Source organism: Megalops cyprinoides, chromosome 2, assembly GCF_013368585.1.
Source record: "Megalops cyprinoides isolate fMegCyp1 chromosome 2, fMegCyp1.pri, whole genome shotgun sequence".
NCBI classification, from domain to species: Eukaryota; Metazoa; Chordata; class Actinopteri; order Elopiformes; family Megalopidae; genus Megalops; species Megalops cyprinoides.
This window is the reverse complement of record NC_050584.1, coordinates 10976666-10995466: the sequence shown is the minus strand read 5'-3', so window position 1 is coordinate 10995466 and position 18801 is coordinate 10976666. Positions and strand designations below refer to the sequence as shown.

Here is an 18801-nt window from a genome sequence, read left to right as displayed (position 1 = left end):
AGGTCCATATATTGTTTTAAATCAAAAGTGGTGTTATTTTCCGCTGCTTCAATATAAAACAATAGCCCAAACAAAGTAGCCTTTTTTCATACATTCATGTATGTATTGCAGTTGCGTAAGGTTCTCCTAATGTACAGGGAATGTTTCATACTTACATACCGTACAAAATTGCATGGTCTGAGTAAAACATATTTTGCTGACTTGCTACAGGATTTGAATTGTGGAAACCCCAAAATATTTTGTTGAAATACACTTTGGATCAGTTTTAGACATGAAAATACCGTCCATCGCACAAACCTTCAAACGTCGCTGTCTTTAACTTTATTGTCTTCCCATGTAATTATTCATACACGCTATCATTGTTGTGTTGGGCTGAGTTGCTCTTTTGACAGGATGCGAAATCACAAGAAAGCACTAGCTGACAAGGTAAAGAACACTAAAGATAGTGTCATGGCCTGGACCAGGAGCTGGGATGAGTATGTGGTGAGGAATGGATGGGCTAATATTGTTGAAGAGTGAAGATCTGGAAGAACCGGTACATAGAAGCAATGTTCTCCTCAGGGGTCTCTGTGGTGTGGGAAGGGGGAGGGCAGAATCACCCAGAGCTCTTGCGAGGTCATGGAAAGATGAGGCTTTGGTCAACAAGCACAGTATGTCTTAGAAAATTACAATATTGGAAAAATCACTTTTAAGACTACGGTTTGACATCCAGGTAGAGATATGGGCTGTAATGTGCACATTAAAATGTATAACAAGGGAGTGGCATTATCCAACTCAGAGTTTGTATTAGTAATAATTACTGGTAATCAGAACAGAAATATGCCACTCTCTCTTTACCGTGCTGTCCAAAGATATTAAATTATCTTCAATTCCTTTGTATACAATTTGCTTACAATGCATCCTGTAGCTATTTTGAACCTGATAAATGCAGCCTCTCTTAAATGAGAAAAAATGTAATGTCATCTCCCATCTGCATGAACAGAGATAGTCGATGAGGTCATTCAGTGCTTCATAGTTTATATACTGCTTTTCTGTTCCAATGGTGAAACAAGCATCCCCCAAAACCTTTCCACAGGCAAATAACATTTGATTATCTTTCTGATTGATGATGTGCTCTACATTTAGAGTTAGGCCTATATGGGGAAATATTGCAGTCAAAATTGTTTCACTACTCCTGAGATTCAAGCCTCAGAATATTTAGAACAATTACAAATAAGCAGACATTCTGTGGTTAGCATCTGTGTAGCCATGATCACTAGAGACTTATAAGAAACATTAGCAGTCATTTTCTTATTCGAATTGTCCGCTCAATAGTCTTCTTTTGGGGTCAAAAATCTGATCATGTACTTATTTATAGTTCTGGACAAAAAAATTTATCCTTCTTGGCTACATATGAGCTGTTGTTCTCTCCAGGGCCAGTTTTGCAAACATATCCCCAGGATACAGAAGATGCTGTTTGTACTGGCATTGTATTTAATATCATATTCTGAAAATGATAGTTACATCAGATTAAACTGACAGCTGTTGACGTCACAAATGCTCTCTCACACATGGAATATGACAGTTAATTTTTGTAAACAGTGAAGACGCAGCTGTGTATTTTCTCCAAGTTTGGTCAAGGTGGTGGGCTAAAGTCATTATATCATTTTTCGAACGCAATGTTGCTGAATGCTGTTATGATCTGAGAGCCAAAACTAATTAAGATGCCTTCCTGCTGGAGTGAGACATTCAGGACATAAAGTCAAAACAAAATTACATCACAGAGCACATTTTGAACAAAAAAATCTCAGATATTACAACAAGGGGTGCTTAGAAGTCAAGTTGTGATCATTATTAGTGCGACACTGAATACTGTCAAACATAGGATGTCAAGCAAATCAATTTCTTCTTTATCTAGAAGTTAAGCATAAAAGTATACCCACAGTGAAAGATGTGGATTACACTACAGTCCTGTGCCAGGTGTCTTTCCCAATTAAGATGATTTGGAAAAACAAACAAACAAAAAACATTAGACTGCTGGCCACACGCTGCCTGATTTAAATCATGGAACCACATACTGGAGAGCGTTTCTTCTTGTTTCTTAATCACAAGACTGTTAAGTTATTTTTACGGCTCACTTGATTTGATTTTTATATATTACTACATTCCATTGCATGTCACTGTTTATATAATTAGGGAAACATGGACAAGTGGGAGCAATATTGGCCACAGTAGGCCACTTACACAAAATACCATGCTTGTTAAATCAAGGGATGTGGAAAATGTCTGGAAAGAAGCTATTTACAGGGGCATGAGTACATTTACCTTCACCTTGCTAACACGGTGGGCTCTACCTTCAGTCTCTCACTACTAAACAAAAAGGTTTTCCTTAGGGACTACAATAACCTACTGAACTGCATACTTGTCTATGATTTGATCCTCAGAACTGGAAACTGACTGGTATGTTTTGATTGTCCAATTGGTCATACTTTTACTCTTATTCATTACATATAGTACATGCATTTTATATAGTATATGCAGGCTTTGAAGTGTGAAAAATAGTATAATGTCACAGTATTCAGAAACTGTGCTTTCCGCAACATATTTAAATTTACAATATGTTGCGTCTTCACTGTGTGGCACCACTGAATCAGTTTTAGCCATTATATTACCATTTTGAAGTATAATTTGTAATTCACAGCTCATTGGACCAGCAGAAATCCATCCAATGGGTTATGATTTCAGAGATCCTAAACCATGGTCATACATAGTCATCTGACTGCCCTCTTCATAGGCTCAGTATACAACAACAAAAAAATACTTCAGCTGCAAGGAACTTTTCACATTTGGCACTAATAAAATACCAGTAGCTTGCACTACAGGCCTGGCCAGAGATATTGCAGCTCTTTAGTTAGTCCCTTAAGGAAAGCACAATGCTTAATTGTTCCTGGATTTTTCCAGCCATTAGTTTTATATTTCAGTGAGCTCTGGACTGCCAAATCTCAAATTATATTTTAACAAGATAGGACAGCCCATTCTTCATTGTGCTTCAATGTGCTAAAAGGACAAATTTCAGTTCATAAGTTAAAATTTTAAAGCTATCACAAATAAAGCTAAAAATAAAACTAAGTTGCCTAAACCAATTTCACGTTGGTCTCTTCAGCTTTGGTTCTGCATATATTATATTGTGCTTTGTTCCTTTTAAGATAGGGCAATGTCACAGTCACAGTGCGCAGGAAAATCGTTTCAGGTCGATAGATGGCGCTGTAACATAATCGCTTGCATCTCCAATTCCACCACTAATGTATTGGGTTCAAAATCTGTGCCCAATTTGGCATTTCATGATACCTGACAAAAATAATCAGACGCTCAAGAATAGTGGATTTGCATCATCTGTTTTCTTTCAAGCCAGCTGGACAGTTATAATTGTTTTGAAATGGTTTTGCAAATTATTATAACTGAACAAACAAAATAAAAACCTTTTGGGGTCATTTCAACAATTTTAAGCGCGTTGGATAAGTTGATAGTGAACCAGCCGCGCTTGCGAATACATTGTCTCAGTCCTGCACAAGTAATGATTTAATTTTATACAGTTTGTCTCCGTAGCGCTACCGTTGTCAGATTTGGCTAACTAAAACGTTTCATAATAAAAAAAAAATTATAATTATTTGATGCCAACACACTAATCAATAACCCACATTTAATTAGTACCACATGCAATTTTGAGTTCAATTCTGTTTCTGTTTCCGCAATCAGTTCATCCCACGCGCCCTTCCCGTTATTTGGTTCCAACGATTTATCCTATACTGGAACCTGCCAAAACTTGGGATACCTGACCCCAAGGAGGGTTTGGAATGAGGCAGACAAACCTGCGGAACACTGGAAGGAGGAGCGAGCTGCTCCAGACACATTCACCCTCCCTGTCCAAGTTCCACCCCCCGCTCTTCATTGGGACACATCTTTGCTGCCGAGGCTTAACTCGACCTATTATTGGTTAGACAACTTGTCAGTCACAATGTGAAGTTTTCATTGACGAGGAGAACAGAAAAGCCAGATGAAGTTTGAAGGCAGAGATTACAGCTGTTTCAATGCGAACAAATGAATAAGGAGTTGCTGTTTACTTCAAGGGAGAGAATACCACGTTTTTCACTCAAGCGCTGTCCGACACCTCCTTTAGTCCAAAACTAATGCTGAACCCACTTTGGGACTGGGTTCAGGAGTACAGACGGCAATTATGAATGAAGAAGTTAATTTTCCTTGATTTTTGCTCTTGGGCGAAGACTCGGGGAAACCAGTTTGCCAGAGATTGTAAGACCATGACTCACTGTATCTGCGGACATCGTGAATAAACAAAACTAAACTTCATGTTTTGGGACAATTTTAGGAGTTGGTTTCCGTTACGTGCATCTTGTTTATATTAAGAAAACATCAATGCGCAACAGATGTTCTGGGTCTCTGATATGGGGTGTCGAAACTAACCTGGAGCAGAAAGCGCTGTTGTGTGAAAACTAGTCAGGGGGTGAAGGGGGCGAGTATTCTCGGCTGCGCCTGGAGCGGGTATAGGCTATGGGTCAGCATATGCATTCTCCTGGATTGGGGTGCCCCAGAGAAAAGGGAATGTAACGCAAAACAACCTGAGCAATGCCCTCCTATGTGAGATTTGGAAAGGGCTGGACTTGAACTGAGCAAGACTTTAATTTCTTGAGATAGATCGCACGTCTATTTTAGAGACATTTTCTATATGATCACCTTGATTCAAGAAACTCCACGCAATGGCTTCCGAAGTGGTTTGTGGACTGATCTTCAGATTACTTCTTCCAGTATGTCTAGCCGCAGGTAAGTCGATCGCTGCATATCGCACGCTACTTGTCAGGCTAGACGTGAAGTTTGCGCAAACATGTGGCTAAGTGGCAGATTTATAACTGCGATTAGGCTGTAATAAATGTCATTAATATGCAGAGGTAAATTTTGTTTTCCTACACTATGTGTAATTAAGTTCTGGAGTATTGGTAGTATTAGAATCAACAGTACTAGTAGTCGATGGGGTTATAGCAGTGTGCATTCTTAGCTGAAAAGGTTATGAATGTAAGGAATATGACTGTAGAAATACATAGCCTATATTTTAAATTTTAGATTTGTATAACTAAGCAGTAATACTGGCATCACATGTAGGATGCTATTGTATAGTGAAAAACAGTCGAATGCGTTCAGTTTAAACAATCAGAAAACCTACTGGAGCCTACCTACATAAATTAACTGCTTTCGGTAGTCTTCAAATACTCTTGGGGGCATAGCTAACACGACGTATGGGCGCATTTTAATTGTCCATAATTGACTATACGAATTAAAACGGTACAGTGGCTGTATATTTGATTAATTATATGTGTGTATTTTTTTTATCTGTATTAGTATGTTAAATCTGCCTAAATCTGAGTATACATTTTTCATACTGGACAAACAGTAATTTACTTGCCAATGTTCTCCATATTACTCTGTTACTGCTGGTGCAGTAACTGTAGAGTGCGTCGACATTTGTCTTCTCATCTTTTCCCTACACTTTGCACTTGAACTTCTTAAGCTACGGAAAAGGCTGACCGGAAATTTAACTTGTAAGATTGTAAATCGGTGGAAACAACAGCGTTCTTATTACTAGCTGTCATTGTTAATGTAGTTAACGTTTTGGGATTAAAAAAAAAATTAAAATGTGTGAAACCATATAGCATGTACAATTACATTATTATTATTATTATTATTATTATTATTATCAAATGTCATATTGTTAACATTAAGATCATAGCATTTAAATATGTTTTGATCGAGAGAATCTCGTTGGCGCTTACCTTCCCGTTTCACCATTATTTGATTTCCCTGATTGCATGTATTACAGTTCCAGATTTTCGTACAGTGTACTATTGGTTATAAGCGTAAGACTGTGAAGCCCCGACTAGATCAACATGATGTCTTGCAGCACTGTCGTGTGGGGACGCGGCAATCATCTGAGTGAAATGGAAATATCTATGAAACTCTCTTAGGTCTTTTTTTTGAAATACAAATTAGCTGCAGTGCACTGTATATTTTTATAAGTTGTGCCGAAACGAAAATAAAATAATGTTTGTGAAATTCTAGTCATGCCTGTATAATTTGCTGAAGAGTTAACAGGTTGTGGCGGTAACTACAGTAGCCGTAGCCGACTTGCGGCCATTTAAATTACGGGACTCTGCAGTAATGTGTCTCTTTAATAATGCAGAGAGGCAGTGGAAGCAGTTATTTACACTGTTATCAACGATGCCTCACTTTAGTGTTCAAAGCTGTGTGCTCGCTGGTTTCGATGTCGACTTTTTCAAGCAGGCGAACCAATTGTAGCAAACGTATCAGCGGTTAAACTCGAAGAATCTCATCTAAGAATCACCTTCATTGAACAAATGCAATCATTGATTAAAGCCTGTGGTGTGTGAAAAGAAGTTAATATAACGTTAAATGGCCTTCCTGTGTGTAAAGCATAACACCGTTGAAAAGGAAAACTGAAACATCAACATATGTCAACACGAGGCATGTTGAAGAAATGCAAAATACGATATACACTTCACGTGTGTATGGAGTACATTTGATTAGTTCATTTTCATCATACAGTAGCTGTAACCCATCAGGGTCACTGTTAGATGGACCAGGGAAACATCTCTTGCTCACTGTCTTTGTTGTTTTTTGTTTGGCGCTGCAGATTTGGCTAAATTCAGGTCAGGCAGGATAATGTTAGCAGACAAATTAAGTCTTTTTTATCAAATGCCTTGCACTATTCTGTTTTGAGGTGCAGCAGCTGGGAGTCGACTCTAACAGTATTCAGGATGCTCCCTGGATTGATACTTTAAGGATTGACAAGTTCATCTTTGTAGCTTGAGTGTCTCACCTTTGAGGCCATGGAGACGCCAATAAAATCACAGAATATCAACAGTGACCTAAACCATGGAAGGCCACAAAAAGGAGTTAATTGGAGTTTAAAAAAAGGAAGTTTACCTTGTGGTGTTTTGCACAAAATTGTTTTAGAATCAAAATGTGATAGACGTAGTGTGTTGGTCTGATTTTCTTTAGCCATTACTCTCATGAAGTGCTTGGTGTCTGTACTTAAACAGATGCATTCTTGCTCCTATCATTACACGACTTACCTCCTCCCACGTGTAACGTGGTACATGGTCTTCTAGTACAGTCAGCCACCACAGTCAGTAGAAAATTGAATATTTGGCATTATTTGTTTTGCAGTTCAATGTGAACAGTTGCGTTGGGAGGCTTTAGAGTGCTGTCCCCGAGGGAGAGGCTGTAATAACCTCCAAAGCGCTGGCTCTTCCACGTTGCAGTCGGGGCACAGATGACTCCTGTTAAGGGTTTTTTTTTTTTTTTTCGCCAGCTCTGCCACGGCTCCCCGCAGCTCATTACAGCCTGCACATTGTTTGCAGTTGTGAACACAAACAGGCCTGTCTGGGCTGTATCCTTTATCCAGCTGCAGGGAAGGCGCTCCTCATTACCAGCTCAGGGAGGCCTTTGACTGCACTGGTGTCCCGCATGTATTTATCGACAGCCATCACTGGTCATTCCTCAGCAGTTTACACTGTGAGACCACTTAGTACGCAATACACAAACACGCCTTTACTGTAATCGAACTGAATTAATACCAAGCAAATAATTAGAATAAACAGAGGTTTGGGCAAAGCCAAATATTCCTTGTGCATACAGATTTGATTGCGAGCACAGAAGCCCATTGCAATCTTTTCACGGACTGTGTCATCCACATTAAGACAGAAATGTCTCTGTGTGTCTTTCGGGGTAAATATCTGTAAATATAGATTGTGCAGAACTGTGCAGAAAACAGGATCGGAAGGCTTAACACACATAAGCTTAATATCCTTAATTGAAACGTGGAAGAGCTTCTTAATCCCAAAGCAATCCAAAGAACTCTTGGAACCGTGTTACAAAAGTTGAAAAAGGCTGTATTGTGTCAGCATATCCAAAAAGGCAAGCATTCAAAATGCTGACGCACAGAAAGCACCGAAGAGTCTCTGCCGCCCACACGTAGGCAGTTAGAACCCTCATTCGGGTGTAGCCCCACAATCCTAATGGGTATATTTATAAACAATCAATCGACAGTAATCCCATTAGTTAATATCAGCCAATCAGCACCAATTTTCCCCTAGGATTATTTGTGGGCCAGGTGGGGACTAGTCACCCCCCCTCTTCCAACCTACAGCGTATCCCAGACACAGTCCACCTCCCCTCTAGGGAAAAATATATATATGTACAATATATATTTATAGCCTCATGCAAGCTGCATGATACTGTCCTTGCAGTCTGTTGCAAATGTCTGTCTTCACCTATCACATGGCAGGGGTGGGATAGTGTTGATTAAGGAGTTTTTGTTGGTAATTTATATTACTATAGCCATTACTTTTTTCCATAAGAGCATTTCAAGTATGACTCTTAAAACAGATCATTTTGAGGTAGTACAGTCACATTTGAAACAGTGTTTTTCAAGTTCTCTAGTATCCTACTGCTCAGGAGAATTGCTTTCATTTTGAAAAAAAAAAACAGCTATTTTTGGCTGTTTGCCATGTAATTGCTTTAGGGGCATTCATTTCTTCAGCTCACATTAACTAGATTATATCAGTCTGTTATCTGTATTGTATCAGTTGTCATTTTTAGTCACTGTAATGTATGTTTCAGCATTTGTAGTCATTCATTAATTTTGGTACATTTATGCTAATTTCAAGCAATAGTGGTAGCTTTTCCCCCTCTTCACACTGAATTTCAAGTCACCACCTGTAGGCAGAAGTTAACCTAAGATTGCCTAAGCATCACTTCCTCTACAGACGCAATCCTCCAATACACTTGCAGCCAACAGCAATTTTTTTGCACTACAAGTTCCATAGTGCAGCGCAGAGGGGAAGATTTTCCAAATGGAGGATAGGCACAACCCACACTGACTTCATTGGGGGAAGGGGGTCTTAGTTGCCTGATGAATCACTAGAGGGTGTTACTGTGACAAGGGAATGATGCTGCCTGAGGCAGAAGCTGACTGTAATTGCTGATCTGGGACAGGATTCCCCAGTCACAGTTCTGACCTTAACCATTACATGCTCAACAGCATTACATGCTCAACAGCAAAGTTGGTATAATACTTGGAAATTCTGCATGGAGAACCCAGCTCCAGCCTTAATGGAAGTCTGCTGTGGACCTCTGGTCCTTGTCAACTAATGCAGCTCATGTTCAGACTGCAGTCTGGGCTGTGTGTGAGAGCTGTGAGATGAGAAAACCCTGGCTGATCCACCCACCACTACTGCGGTGTAACAAAACCAATTTGTTCCACCACTGTGGGCTCCTGATCATTGTCGGCTCATGATGTGGCTGGAACTGAACTGTAGCAGTGAGGCTCAGCCTGCACTCAAGACGAGCACCTCGCTGACTGAGCCGCAGATGTTACTTTTTGAAACAAAACGCCATTGTTTATCAGTTGAAATGAACAATGACAGATGATTCATGTTGTTTATGAAACGGAACCACCTGTAGCACGTGTTTGAGCTCCTTACTGGAAATTAAGGACAAAGTACGTTGCAGTGAAGTTGAAAAGATACTGATCTCAATGTGTTTCATGTCCCTTGGTGAACTGGAAAAAGCATGGACAGGCTGGGCTTCAAGAGCCAAACTGACTTAAATCACTCTGCTAAAAGTTCTGTACTGTAAATCATTTGACGTGACATTTAAACAAACAGCACCAAGTCCATATGCCGCAGGATGCACCCCCCGTTTGTTGGATGGAAGAATGCCCTGAGATCCTTGTCTTTTTTTTTCTTTTAAACTGAGATGCAACATATCCGTGCTATCATTACAAGGAGCCTGTCAGGCTAACCAGCTGGATCATCGATATCTGGCGTCAGCCAAAAGTAAATTCCTGCTTTGTAAGCAGTCCTGTGGAAGGAATTACGGAAAGGTGCCATAAAAAAAAGTGTGAACGGACTCTATGATAAAGCTCACCTGTCACGGTGAGATGTGACCCCCTGAGTATGGCGGAAGCGACTGCAGCTTTGCAGCTGGGAGTCACAACAGATCATTGGTGAGAGAAGCAGGACAAAATGGGAAGGTCAGTCACATGGAGCAGTGGTCTGCAGAGGAGCACCACACTCAAGGGGTGTGAGCATACAGAGCTGAGGGTGGTGATGTATCTCGCCGAGGAATGTGAGATCAGCTGACACCCTTCAGGGGGTTCCTGAACTCAGAGACACGAAATAGATACATGTGCCGATCGAGCAAGTCCATACCAATAGCTGATATACATTCCGAGGCTAAAATCACATTGATGGACTATCAGTATTAATACAGCCCGAAATATGATGATCAGTGATGTTAAAGAGTATTAAAGCGTGTGGCTTTAAAAGTGATATCAGCACATTATCAGGAGCATTAAATATTCATCTGTGAGGGCAGTGATGTATGGTTGTTACGTATGGTATCAAAGCCATTATGATCAACTGGAAACATACACCGTAATGCGCTCAACAGGTAATTAGGATGTTTTGCAGTGCTGGTTTTTTCGGTCATATCTTATTGCATACAACTGACATCTTTGACAAGTTTGACTGGTTACAAAATTGCCATTTCTGTTCACTTGAAAGACGTTTTTCAGCACTTAAATTTTGCATATATGTGAATGAACAAGCCTACAGTGTAAAAAACACAAGTCACTGTGCTTTATTGGGTTCTTGCAGTATCTCTATTAACATCAACACATTACTTCCTAACTCTGTAACCCCTTCTGCTAGGGGTTTGCCAGTACTGGCTGAGTGGTTTCTTAGTGGTTTCTCTCAAGCTTGCATGGAGTTTTTTTCTATTATTTTATTGTTCTTTGATTGGAACTGTGTCATTGTGTCTTTAAGTGTTTCTTATTGATTCTGTGCAATCTTTTATATAAGGGAAAATGCATCCAATGTGCACCAAGAATTTAGAAGTATTCAAACATACATGTAGGTTTAACCACATTCAGGTAAGTTTGAGCAATGTGTAGTCTTGTGCATTTGATGTTTATATTCTTGAATGAGAAAGAAGCTGTTCAGTCCAAGGTGCAGTAGCAGTCAGTTGACAGTGTGACTTGGTGGCTCCGATCTCAGATCTGATTTTGAGCCTGCACATTTACGCTAATTCTCGGAAAGTAGTTTTTACCTCATTCATTAATAATGTAGTAGCGAGGGAGAAGAATTTGCTTCCTGACATCGTAAACACACTTTTAATATTTCATGCCTTTTTACGTGGCTGCAAAGGCCAGTCATTTACAGGATCTTACCCCGGTTACCAAAAGATTAATAAGATAGCACTTTCAACGGTCTAATGTCAGAATATTCTGTGGGTTTTTGGTAGAGCAGTGAGGTAGTAAGGTTTTAAAAGTTTGTGTGCTGCTCAGATATCCTCAGAGATGTTCAGAGATGGAGAGTCACAGAATATAATCTGTTTGAGACTGAATCCATGGCAGTCAGAATGTGCCTGTGTCACTCAGGCATAGCAAGTGGATGTGTTTTGAGTGGAATCATTCCAAATGGGAATGTCAGTGATTGAGCAGTTAAGCATAAACTCTCTAATGCCAGGCATACTGCCAGCAGAGCTGCAATGGCAGACCACACCTAGACTCCCCTTGTGAACATCTTAGCAAGCTTACAGTCAAAAGAGAATTAAGGTTATTCTCCACATGGAAAGGGGGGGGGGGGGGGGGGGTCAACACAGATTGCGATTGTCTCTATGTATTACGCTGGGAATGAGGTCAGATCATCAAAATTATTAAAATTGATTGGTGAGTTACATCCATAGTCATCGCACCATCTCAACAGTCCACGGAAATCGTAAAAGATATTGCCCTAGAGATTAAAACCTAAGGCTGATAAGGAAAAATATAGCAGAATTCTGTCTCACAGCATGCATGCTTATCTAGACTGTGATGTAAACTATTCTCCTTGATGTAAGGTAAACTTTTTTTTAATTGCATCCATGTTGGATCTCAGCCACAAACAATCTCAGACTGCAGAGAGGGAGAGAGAATGGCATTTCCACTATTTCTTTGGATGCACAAAAACAGCCATATGATTGAGATGCACTTTAGCGCAAATTGTTCTTTTGTTCAATAGTATGTTGATGAAAATGAGATGCAGGATTTCTTCAGAATTTCTTGCCTGTTGCTGGACTGCACCCTGTTGGGTTGGTGGAAAGTCAATGGAGATTGCTTCTGTAGGCAAACCTGGAATCTTTGTGTTCCTGGAATGTCTCTCCCCACCAAATCAGTACTTTCCTCTGACAGTCTCACAGCTGATGGGTTGCCAAACCTACATAACATAAGAGCACACCAACATTTACCTAAAAAAACAGCAGCACAGCAATTCAGTAATACTCATAGTGGTGGCAAAAAGCTGCATATTCGATTATTATTATCATTTGCTTAAACTCGAGCTATAGTTGACTGAAGCTGGAGTTTTTGTATGAGTTTTGTGTACACACAAGAAGGCGACACATGCAGCAGGTTATTTCTGTTTTAACTGGAGAATTCCTGTGAACACATACAGTAAATCCACATTCACGATTCATAAATAGAGCCTCAACCTCCCTGCTGTTATTTTTCATCCCAATCTGAAAGAAAAATTCCAAGGCGTAGAGTTAAGATGTTCGACAGTGTATCAGTAGTGTTCTTCTGTAGGCCAGTGAGGAGAACATCAGAAAAAGTCTTTGATCTGATGCTTCTGGGGAGGGCGTGTATGGTATAAAACTACACACAGCATTGCCAGACATTAATCACTGCCAATAAGGCTGTCTCCACAGTATTCTCTACAACAATGCCACAGTGTTTCCATAAATGCTCAGATTGTTTGTTGGTCAAAGAGTTTATTTGGCTTTGATTTCTTAGTTTCTTGTGTTGTTTCTGCTCCTGATAGGCAGTATTTTGGGCAATGCAAATTTGCTACATGGAAACTCAGTTCAAATGACAGGAATAATGTTTTTTCCTATCTTTTTAAATTACAGCTACAGGTATTACTTTTGACATGAAATGCTAAGTATGATCCACTTCAGGAACTGATTTGAAATGAGTCCGATAACAATACGTTTTAGTTTGAAAATGTTTTACTTCAAGAGTTTAATTATTAACAAGGCTAATTACTTAGAGGAATGAATTCTGACATATATTAGGTGCCCTGTCAGCATCAGTCTGTGCTGTGTGTTACTGTTCCCTAGATGTATATGGGAGTGCAGTTTTCGTCCCTGATTGTTCATTTCTCTTTGTCTCGCTTTTTCTCATTTCTTAAACAACAGGAACTCCCACACAAGAGCATGAATTGTGCGGTGCAGTTCTGAAATTGTGTTGATTCTCCCTTGACGTGCATAAGCTGTTACTTGTGACTCATTTATCTAAAAAAGCCTGTTGGCCAAGGCCAGTGCGTCTGTCTGGCCTCGTCTGGGGCTCTTTATAATGGAACTGACGTGTTTTCACCACTGCCGTATGCCGTCATGGACGGTGGCTGACACGGGCTGCTCCGCTCACACCTCGCTGACTGCATACATCTGCTTTTAGGCATCTAGTTGATGTCAGTACATGGATGCTATTTAGAGTATGTGGCCAGGGCATATTTAATTAAGTAAGCAAGTAAATCATCTTTATAGCTTAATGAAATTAATGTCTTCATTAAGTGAAATTCAGTAAAGTCATAATTTATTAACGCGAAAATTAACTCAAGTGTAATTACCATATGCATCCCATATGCGTCCATGTTGTAGCCACGGGTTTAGTGTAAGTGTTAGAATATTACAGAAGTGATAAAATATCAATATGACACTGGCAAAAGTGATTTGTCTAGAAACAGCACAATTTAAGAGAGCACCGTCCGTGCATTTGTTGTAGTTTTAAGACACGGATGGAAAGATAAGCAATTTTCTTAAACACGTACAGTTTCAAGACTGTACTGTTGGATGTAAAACCATAATAGAATATTTCAAACATAAATACTGTGCTTTAAACATTGTGGGAAAACATAATCGATGAGATGTCTCATTTGCCGTGAAATGAATGGTTGCATTTTTGGTCTTGCTGTGGATGCTGTTAACCCAGAGCAATGTTCTGTCCTGTTTTTGCACAGACTGCTAAAACTAAGTTTGGAACAACCAAACAGAATATGTTTTAATGGCAGCACAAGCATAACAGTAGCTTTATTTTGGGGTTCGTTTCTGTTCGTTAGCCCTTGGTTATTCCATCCAGACACAAGAGTCCTGGCTGGCACAAGAGGGTGACAAAGTGCTTTTGGCTGCGTATGTTTGTCAGTTATATTTCAGTCGTGTTTCTTAAATATTGTTTTAGTTACAGTGAGTTTATGGTCGCACTCTGGCTAAATCCACGGGGAAGGTTTCTTGATGGCTATGAAAATGTAGTGAGAAGTGATAGCTTTCTAAGTAAAGCCAGTTGTAGAACTCATTTTACACAGCGAGAGCAAAGTCGCCAGACTCATGGGGTACTGTACTGAAATGTGGCTGTAAATTGAAGAAAGCTAAGCTATAGACTTTTTTTCATTTCTGTCGGTGAGGTGGGATTAAACCCCGTGCTTCAACTGTCAGTGTTGCTCTTTCTTAATTGAGGTACTTCGAAGACTTATGAATATGCCATTTACCAGGCATCAGGTTAGCAAGCGTGTCCTCTTGTTGTGCTGTGTCTGTCTGTCTTGATTCAAATGATAGGATTTTAGCATTAAAATGTTCAGTTCAGTAGTTCACTAGATGTGCCATAAAAAATAAACACAGTGTCCAAATAAGGAAAGCCATTGTCTCTTTTTAATCTGCCACTGATCTTAATTACAAGCCGAAGTGAAGGTTTTTCGTCATATGCTATTTCAGACATTGCTTTTTCAGAATCCCCGAAGGCACGGCAGTTCCCCTCTGCACGCAGTTTTGTTTTTATTTAAGTGTTTTATTGCTGTTTTCACTGCTGAGAAACATTCTGTTTGTTCTGTCTCAGGATGTATACAGATTCTGTAAACCTTATATAGAACTGCATCATAAATTAAGGTACAAGTCAGCAGTGAGAGCAAACTTGTGTTTGCACAAAGTACCACAAAGTTTTTAACTGACAACCTTGAAGTTGAAAGGCCAGATCACTTAAAGCTGCCCTGAAGGTAGCTACAGATTATTATGATGGGGCAGAGATGTTTCTGGAACCCTAGCTGGCTTATGCAAATATTTACAGCTCTTGCCATCCATACCGAGTTTTACAACAGGTCATGATTTCCCCAAGACAATGTTCTTTTATTCTCTGAATCTGTCATTTTTTTTCTAGTTTTTTTACATAATCAAGCCACAAAATTCAGAATTCACTCCATTATGTGACCCACATTTATATGTGGATTTCAAAAGCAACCAATGAGTAAACAAGCACACTGCTTCAGAGATTCATTTTTAGTAATTTATTTTTAAGGTATTTTGGGGGAACAAAATTATTGTTTTTAGTTCATCCAATTGCTTTGCATCCTAAATTCCTTACTAAATGTGCAAAGGATTAGTGTGTGGATTTGCCATAATCATTTGACTGAACAATATTTGTTAAGAGGAACAATAAATATTTTTTTTTACGTCTTGTACTTTGGTGTGCACCTGGGCTGTCTGCTGTGACCAAAACATGCTGCACCTTTAGTCAATGAACCATAACATTTTACATCAGGGAACAGTTCAGCTTCTGATTCTAATTCTGGTTTTACTAGTTAAAACGGCTTAAGTGGTGCTAGCCTAACTTTCCATTTTATCTTTTTATGGATGTTGTACATTTTTAATGATTATGTTCTATTTGACCTTATACTACATGATTAAGTTTCTTCTCTGTTACATTATACACGCTGTCAGCTGTATCCTGTGGTTTTTGGGTTGTAAACCATTTGGGAGAATTTTAGATGAGAAAATTTCACTTATAAGGTACGTTAATGTAATCCACATTTGATTACCAAATAATAAAATAAATATGAGATGTGTGTAAATAGAAGGCTGTAAAGATCCAAAGGTCACCTTGAATATTTGTTATGTGTATCACCTTTTGCTTTGAGCAGCTTTTGGCCATTTCTTTTTTTCCCTGTGCTCCGTAGCGAAGTTACGAAGCATAGGGAGACCTTTCACGCTGTTTTATCTTAACTGTTTCCTGTCAGTAATCTGACAGCACCTCCATTGAAATACGTTCAACAGCCTGAAAGGACCTTGTGTACTGAGTCCTCTAACCATACATAATCCAGAACTCTTTTTGCTTTGGCAATTAAAGGGAGACGTTCAGAAATGAGCTGACCACATATTGAGCTTAAGACTGCCCGGTTTCACAACGAAAAAAAAAAGTTCACATTCACTTCTCATTAAATGATAAAAAAAAAACAGATTACAAAAGAAGACAATCGTGGTGCTAACCGTTTCGCTGGTTTAAAGGTAAATGCCTGTAAATCTTTCGTCATGTTCAGGGTCCTGGAAGACTTTTGTAATTAGCGCCCTGGCTGCAGGAGATATGTCTGAGCCTGAGATGCAGGGAGCCATGGATGGATATTGGGACGGTTGGAGCATGGCAGGGCCGTAAATCGGAAGCGTGTGGGGAACTCACGCTGCTCTTAACCAGCTTCCTCTTGCTCCACCGAAGAGCCCCGGTGCTTGTTTTTGCTGGGGCTGCAGTGTGCGTGTGGGAGCCGTCTGCAGTGACGCACCTCAGACCCATGGTCTGTGGCCTTTCAATCAAGCCGTCCTGCTTCACTCGCCGAGTAGCGCGCAAACGAACCTTCCCGGCTCTTAAGAGTGCTTTCACAATGTGAGCGCCGGCATTTTCACAAGCCCCCTTTGTGTGAAACCACCAATAACCAAGGGCAATTAATCAATCCGGCGAGGACTCCAGCTGTCCGCTGGTTCACCACAGATGACAGCGAACATCGACAAGGATTACGGAGGCAAATGTAAAGTAGTCGCTGCTAAAATTAGCTATGGCTCTATAATATTGACTGCTGTTGTGTTTACCGTTTGGACCATTGCATGAATTATTGATGGGGCCATGGAAAGGCAATGAATATTGGTACTGCAAGGAAACTAACAATTTTTATCTCTAGATTGGTTTACACATATTGCTTAATTATGAATACATTTAAATAGTATCAAGCTCTCTGTTGTGTCTTGGTTATTGTGTTTTCAATCCAATATTGCTGCGAAAGTACATACAGGTGACGCTGGCAGCTGTATACCTGGCTCCAAAAACAGTTTGCCTAGTGGGAGGCAAGCAGGAGGTGCAAATTGACAAGCAGATGCGTGCTGTGAACAATGGTAGTCTGTTACAGCCACAGTAAAGCGTACTGTTAGCTGGGTAAAGCTTTTACATTTAAAGCCCCTGTTTAGAGATGAAATGACACAAGCAAAGCTTTATAAATGTAGAGTATTCATAAGCTCAAAAAAAGTGAAATTTAGGTGTTGGAAAGACTATGCGTTTAGATTTGTTAACCTGGCTGTCACAGTTGATCCAGAGGGGTTAGATCTGAGTCTTTACACATCTAATAGCAAAACAGAAAGGTCAAAAAGTTTGGTCAAGGCACAGCTAAAGATTTTCTCAGCAGCAAATACAATAAAAAACCTCACTCATCTTCCATTTCATACAGGCTTTGTAATAATGAGCTTACAGTCATGTCAAGTGTCATACTGATATGAATGTCTTTTAATGTTTTATTATTATCATTGTTCTTACTGCAGTCACAGTTATATAATTTGACCCCTGATTATTGCTCGGTTTTGTTTCCCCAAATTGTGTTTCCATTTGGAAGTCGTTTCTCTGAGCACCTGCAGCAAGTGGTGAGAATTGCTCATGTCACAGGGTCTTTCATTAGCACCTCTATTTGCTGCACACATTTGCCAGAGCCCTCTGAACTGGCAGTAACCTGAGAGGGAACATGTAACGCCACATTACAAAAATACACTTTAAAGATTCTAGATATAACTTCTAAATTGGTGCTAATCAGATCTGACTCATTGAAGGGCCTTTCATCAGACAATTTTTAAGAGCCACGGTGTCATTTTCTAGTTCCTGCCTCTTTTCAGTGATGTTCAGTCATGAAGCTTAACCGTAAGTAGCTGCAGCGATGGAGTTGACCAGATGAGGTACACAGCGACTAAAATGTGGACAGACGCTGTTCCGCTTTTCTCTGTTAAAATGAACAGAATCAAAACTAGCATGAGGAAAAGCTGCTAATATCAGAATGAATTACATATTTTGGTCCTACCATGAGCTGGACTCGCTCTTTGGGTTGAAATTAGTGATTAGTGGGTGGGAAAAATGTAAGAAGAGTGTCTTAAGAGTATCATAAGAGTACATGTGGCTGCCTAAACCCAGGCAATTATTTTCATTGTTGCACAGTATGAAATATCATGGTCCTAACCTACACTAAAAAATACACTTTCTCCAAGACAAGTACAAACACATGTACATGCAATCAGTGAGATATTTTTACAGGTCTGATTTCCATTAGATTTCTTTGGCTATTGTGGTTTCTCATTATATGAATGAGTCAGAGCTTTTAAATGAGCTCTTTAAATAAAGATTTAAAAGGGTGTGAAAAATATCTTTTAATATCTATTAATGTGCAAAAGAGCTCTACCATTATGAAAGATTAGAAAGATTAGATAGGCTGCTGTTTTTATAACTTTTTTTTCAGAACTTGTTTTTTTTTCAGATTTCAAATATTGCTTTTACCACTTGTTCTCGCTTGGCTCTCTGAATCCAAAGATGATGTTTTTTTCAACTATCTGATTGATTGGAGCCTACAG

The 18801-nt window shown here is 39.6% G+C and overlaps 1 protein-coding gene across 1 annotated transcript in view; it reads left to right on the top strand.

Annotated features, from left to right (window-relative positions):
* The first annotated feature begins 4793 nt into the window (after positions 1–4793).
* The window catches only part of LOC118795663 (piezo-type mechanosensitive ion channel component 2-like), a 123261-nt gene continuing 109253 nt past the window's right edge, over positions 4794–18801 (top strand). Inside the window, exon 1 of the mRNA XM_036554310.1 lies at positions 4794–4815. The gene's annotated coding sequence lies outside the window, so the exon portion shown is untranslated. The remainder of the gene's footprint in view (positions 4816–18801) is intronic.